The sequence below is a fragment of the Petromyzon marinus genome, chromosome 1, assembly GCF_048934315.1.
Source record: "Petromyzon marinus isolate PM22_M1 ecotype Great Lakes invasive population chromosome 1, UKy_Petmar_22M1.pri1.0, whole genome shotgun sequence".
Classification (NCBI taxonomy): domain Eukaryota; kingdom Metazoa; phylum Chordata; class Hyperoartia; order Petromyzontiformes; family Petromyzontidae; genus Petromyzon; species Petromyzon marinus.
The window spans coordinates 37060359-37066358 of NC_133667.1; the positions used below are offsets into that span (position 1 = coordinate 37060359).

At 56.0% G+C, this 6000-nt stretch overlaps 1 long non-coding RNA gene across 1 annotated transcript in view; it reads left to right on the forward strand.

The window, feature by feature from the left end:
• Positions 1 to 2256: 2256 nt before the first annotated feature.
• LOC142925069 (uncharacterized) overlaps positions 2257 to 6000 on the forward strand; it is an 18527-nt gene continuing 14783 nt past the window's right edge. The window contains exon 1 of the long non-coding RNA XR_012942168.1: positions 2257 to 3227. This is a non-coding gene — a long non-coding RNA (uncharacterized LOC142925069). The remainder of the gene's footprint in view (positions 3228 to 6000) is intronic.

The window sequence follows — 6000 nt, forward strand, 5'->3', positions numbered from 1 at the left end:
ACGCTGTCCATGGCTGTACCGGCGGAATTTCCACCTGGTACATATACAATGGGTGGCTGATCGATGCGGTCAAGGGATGGCTTTCTCTTGGTCAGCAATGTATGCATGCTGATGATCTGGTAATTGCTGCTCACTCCTGAGAAGAGGTTGGAGACGTTAGTGCTAAACCTGGAGGATGCTGCTATGAGATGGGGCCTTACCATCAGCCCCACAAAAACAAAGGATTTTCCTGGGAATTTTATGTGCCACAAACACTCCACCCCCTGAACTTCCCATGAGTGATGGGCCGTTTGTGAAGAGAGTGGAGAAGTTTCCGTTCCTGGGCAGTGACCCGCTCCGGTTTGGCAACGGTCTCTGAAGTCGAGCGGTATATTTTCATTTGCTGTGTAACGCTGTGTGAGAGCTTATCTGGCCTATCGCTCCATACGAAGCTCCGGGTCTTTTCGGCCACTTAGGTCCTCCCTTCTCTAGGCTGTGTGTCTCTGTGCTAACTCTTTCTGCTTAGATATCTATGTGTCTGCGATCTGTACTCTATCACTCTTAACCTATAATTTAGCAATCTTTGAAATAACGTAATCAGCCAGACCATGCGTTAATTGTGTTTTGACCGACTCTCTGTGCTGCATTATATTGTTTCCAAATTTTACTCAATCTTGTTCGATTTGATGTGCTTCTCCATCTCTTTGTCCCCCCTACATGCTAAGGCTTCGGCACAGAGACCCTGTCTCTCTGTGCTCCATACGTTGTGTCTCTTTGTGTCTCTGTGTTAACGCCCTCTACTTAGGTGTCTGTATATATCTGAGGTTCTGTGTTTCCTCTCTTTGAAATTAAGCTCTTCTATACGTGATGATGATTGCTTGCGTTGCAATCGAAACATCGTATGCTATTATGTAATTTTATTATTATTTCTTATTTCTACGTGACTTTACCGAAAAAAAACAAAGAGTAATTCCTGCAGTCACGAAAGTACCAAATCAAGTTTAAATGTAGAGCTCTTTAAAATAACATCTGCACCGGAATTAAACATTAAGACTAGCCTGCCTACGATCCATCTTGGGTTTTACCAGACTGGACCGTTTGAGTAGATCACAGATCATTGAGGAATCTGGACAGTCACATAATCGAGCTGCGTTGGCTGGGTCATGTAGCCTGTATGCCTAACCCACCGCATGCCCAACCAGCTTCTGCTTGGCCGGAGGGGGCTAAACCGGCGCGGCACGGGCTAGGGAAGAGATGGACTGATGTGGTACAGAAGGATTTATGGCGGAGTTGATTTTCTGTTGACTGGTGAGAGTGGTGTTAAGATCGGCCTCTGTGGAGGAGGTTCACGAAGGACGCTACTGAGCAATTGGAGGCAGTCAGCCTCCAGCAACAGCGGTGGGCAGAAGAGTGACGCTCACAACAACGAGCGGAGCGCCGGGCTGGTGGACGCAGAGTCTTAGCACAGTGAGGAGCCCAGGTGGTGAATCTGTCAGTCATCTCGGCCAGTCATGGCACCTGCGTCTCTCCCGTGATCTGCCAGCGAGCCTTCAACACTTCACGTGCACCCAGCCTGGCACAGGTGCCGTGGCAATGTCACCACCAAATCTGTGAATGTAGAGGTCTATATGCGTGTATGTAGCCCGTGTGTGTCTTTGTTGTGTATGTCTGTGTATATATGTAAACGCCTTAAAGAAAGTACCTGGTGCGGTGTGTCAATATCAGCACTGGGGAGACGAAAGCGGCCAACTGTCATGTTGGTGCTCGCTCGCAGCACTCGCCTTGCTCCAACAGTCTCTTGAAGGCTATAGGGGGGACCTTTGTCTTTGTGTCACTATGCTGGCACGGACCCCACCCCACTTACCCCGCCCCCTTCCACCGCCCCCCCCACACTCGCAGACGCCACAAGATGATGAAGAAGGGGAACTCTCATCCATCGCGTCTGCTGCTTAAATAAACCATCAGCGCCGCGTTATCCGGCCGCGCAGCGCGCACCGCGAGCATCCATTACCTGCGGCAGCTGGGGAGGGGGGGGGGCACAGGTGAGCGGGGGCACGCACCCCATTCATCACGCACGCACCCCCCTCCCCGTTATTTATTGTTTAATTATCAGTTGGAGGGGGAGAAAGCGAGAGCGATTCCTCCCGCGTGATTCACGAATAAAAGTGCCGGGCAGCGCGCTGCACATGTCCGTGTTGTTATGTTTGTAATTAATGTGGGAGTGGTGGGGGCTGTGGGGGGTAATGGGTGGGTGGGGGGAGAGCGTAGTGGGGCGCCGACTCGTTGGGTTCGGGAGAACGTTCGGAACAGGCTCGGGATCGTCACGAGGTGGGTGACTGGGACCAGCGGGGCTGTTCGAATCTCCGAGTCGTTATGATCGGGGGGGGGGCAGTCTCTCGAGACAGGGGGGCTCCTCCGCACCCGCTATGCCCTGCCCCCACTCTCGTCATCGCCCCCTACTAATTACCCGGGTTAATTGCTCGCGTTAATGGCGCGGCGGAGCCAAGCGCTGACAAAGACCCTCGCGCTCACGTGAGCGGAGCGTGACGTCTGGGTTGGGGGGCAGGGCGGGAGGCGCGTGGGGATTCTCATTTTAATTTACCCAGAAACACCGGACGGAGTCTCGGGACTTTTTTTCCGGAGGGTCCTGCTACATTGGGATGGTTGGACAATTTGAATTCTTTTGGCTTTGGTGTGTATGAACCCAGGGACAACTCCTGCACCCGTACGAGGGATCGCGTGTCCGCAGCCTGCTTCACCGACCCACTTGCTGTGCTGCTGCCGTCTCCTGCACGTGACACTTCGCAGACCCACGCGTTTGGGAGGCTCGCAAATCTCTCCGTGATCCGACAACCCTCGCCTCCACAGCGCCGCGTCGCAGGGGCGCACCACCAGGAGCTGATTTGAGATGGAGACGAGGGAGGGAGGGAGGGGGATGGGGGTGGAGAGGCGGGGGGAGGAAGACGGAGAGCTCGGTATAGAGTCCGTGATGGAGAGGGGCGAGGGAGGATGTAGATGGGGAAAGAGATAAAAGGAGGTGGGGGAGGGAGAGGAGGCGACGAGGGAGAGAGGCGGGGGAGGGGTCGCTAATGCACGGCGTGGCTGCCTTTGTCTTCCGTCCCGCAGAGCGCGGGGCCCGGGGGAGCCGAACCCCCACCGCACTCCTCCGCGGGATGACGATGTCTACGTGAGGATGGCGAGGACGTTCCGGAAGACGTAGCAGGAGGAAAGGGATGAGAATACAGACGGTGTGTGAAGGTGGTGGTGTGTGTGAAGGTGGTGTGTGAATGTGGTGGTGTATGTGGTGTGTGAAGGTGGTGTGTGGTGGTGTGTGAAGGTGGTGTGTGAAGGTGGTGTGTGAAGGTGGTGTGTGTGGTGTGTGAAGGTGGTGTGTGTGGTGTGTGTGGTATGTGAAGGTGGTGTGTGAAGGTGGGGTGTGTGGTGTGTGAAGGTGGTGTGTGTGGTGTGTGAAGGTGGTGTGTGTGGTGTGTGAAGGTGGTGTGTGTGGTGTGTGAAGGTGGTGGTGTGTGGTGTGTGAAGGTGGTGTGTGTGGTGTGTGAAGGTGGTGGTGTGTGTGAAGGTGGTGTGTGAAGGTGGTGTATGTGGTGTGTGAAGGTGGGGTGTGTGGTGTGTGAAGGTGGTGTGTGAAGGTGGTGTGTGTGGTGTGTGAAGGTGGTGGTGTGTGTGAAGGTGGTGTGTGGTGTGTGAAGGTGGTGGGTGTTGTGAATGTGGTGTGTGAATGTGGTGGTGTGTGTGAAGGTGGTGTGTGAAGGTGGTGTGTGTGGTGTGTGAAGGTGGTGTGTGGTGTGTGAAGGTGGTGTGTGTGGTGTGTGAAGGTGGTGTGTGTGGTGTGTGAAGGTGGTGTGTGTGGTGTGTGAAGGTGGTGTGTGTGGTGTGGGAAGGTGGTGTGTGGTGTGTGAAGGTGGTGTGTGGTGTGTGAAGGTGGTGTGTGGTGTGTGAAGGTGGTGTGTGGTGTGTGAAGGTGGTGTGTGGTGTGTGAAGGTGGTGTGTGGTGTATGAAGGTGGTGTGTGGTGTGTGAAGGTGGTGTGTGGTGTGTGAAGGTGGTGTGTGGTGTGTGAAGGTGGTGTGTGGTGTGTGAAGGTGGTGTGTGGTGTGTGTGAAGGTGGTGTGTGGTGGGTGTGAAGGTGGTGTGTGGTGGGTGTGAAGGTGGTGGTGGTGGGTGTGAAGGTGGTGTGGTGGGTGTGAAGGTGGTGGTGGGGGTGTGAAGGTGGTGGTGGTGGTGTGAAGGTGGTGGTGCTAGTGGTGTGAAGGTGGTGGTGCTAGTGGTGTGAAGGTGGTGGTGCTAGTGGTGTGAAGGTGGTGGTGCTAGTGGTGTGAAGGTGGTGGTGCTAGTGGTGTGAAGGTGGTGGTGCTAGTGGTGTGAGGTGGTGGTGCTAGTGGTGTGAAGGTGGTGGTGCTAGTGGTGTGAAGGTGGTGGTGCTAGTGGTGTGAAGGTGGTGGTGCTAGTGGTGTGAAGGTGGTGGTGCTAGTTGGTGGTGTGAAGGTGGTGGTGCTAGTGGTGTGAAGGTGGTGGTGCTTGTGTGTGGTGTGGTGCTAGTGGTGTAGAGGTGGTGGGCTAGTGGTGTGAAGGTGGTGGTGCTAGTGGTGTGAGGTGGTGGTGTTGGTGGTGTGGTAGTGGTGTGAAGGTGGTGGTGGTAGTGGTGGTGTGAAGGTGGTGGTGGTAGTGGTGGTGTGAAGGTGGTGGTGGTAGTGGTGGTGTGAAGGTGGTGGTGGTAGTGGTGGTGTGAAGGTGGTGGTGGTAGGTGGTGTGAAGGTGGTGGTGGTGTGGTGGTGAAGGTGGTGTGGTGGTGGTGGTGTGAAGGTGGTGGTGGTGGTGGTGGTGTGAAGGTGGGTGGTGGTGGTGGAAGGTGTGGTGGTGGTGGTGGTGGTGGTGTGAAGGTGGTGGTGGTGGTGGTGGTGTGAAGGTGGTGGTGGTGGTGGTGTGAAGGTGGTGGTGGTGGTGTGAAGGTGGTGGTGGTGGTGTGAAGGTGGTGGTGGTGGTGTGAAGGTGGTGGTGGTGGTGTGAAGGTGGTGGTGGTGGTGTGAAGGTGGTGGTGGTGGTGGTGGTGTGAAGGTGGTGGTAAAGGTGGTGGTGTGAAGGTGGTGGTGAAGGTGGTGGTGGTGGTGTGAAGGTGGTGGTGGTGGTGTGAAGGTGGTGGTGGTGGTGTGAAGGTGGTGGTGGTGGTGGTGTGAAGGTGGTGGTGGTGGTGGTGGTGTGAAGGTGGTGGTGGTGGTGGTGTGAAGGTGGTGGTGGTGGTGGTGTGAAGGTGGTGGTGGTGGTGGTGTGAAGGTGGTGGTGGTGCTGGTGTGAAGTGGGTGGTGGTGGTGTGAAGGTGGTGGTGGTGGTGTGAAGTGGTGGGTGGAAGGTGGTGGTGGTGTGAAGGTGGTGGTGTGAAGGTGGTGTGGTGGTGTGAAGGTGGTGGTGGTGGTGTGAAGGTGGTGGTGGTGGTGTGATGGTGGTGGTGGTGTGAAGGTGGTGGTGGTGTGAAGGTGGTGGTGGTGTGAAGGTGGTGGTGGTGTGAAGGTGGTGGTGGTGAAGGTGGTGGTGGTGGTGGTGGTGTGAAGGTGGTGGTGGTGGTGGTGTGAAGGTGGTGGTGGGTGGTGTGAGGTGGTGGTGGTGTGAAGGTGGTGGTGGTGGTGTGAAGGTGGTGGTGGTGTGAAGGTGGTGGTGGTGGTGGTGTGAAGGTGGTGGTGGTGGTGGTGTGAAGGTGGTGGTGGTGGTGGTGAAGGTGGTGGTGGTGGTGTGAAGGTGGTGGTGGTGGTGGTGTGAAGGTGGTGGTGGTGGTGGTGTGAAGGTGGTGGTGGTGGTGGTGTGAAGGTGGTGGTGGTGGTGGTGTGAAGGTGGTGGTGGTGGTGGTGTGAAGGTGGTGGTGGTGGTGGTGTGAAGGTGGTGGTGGTGGTGGTGTGAAGGTGGTGGTGGTGGTGGTGGTGAAGGTGGTGGTGGTGGTGGTGGTGAAGGTGGTGGTGGTGGTGGTGGTGAAGGTGGTGGTGGTGTTGAAGGTGGTGGTGGTGTGAAGGTG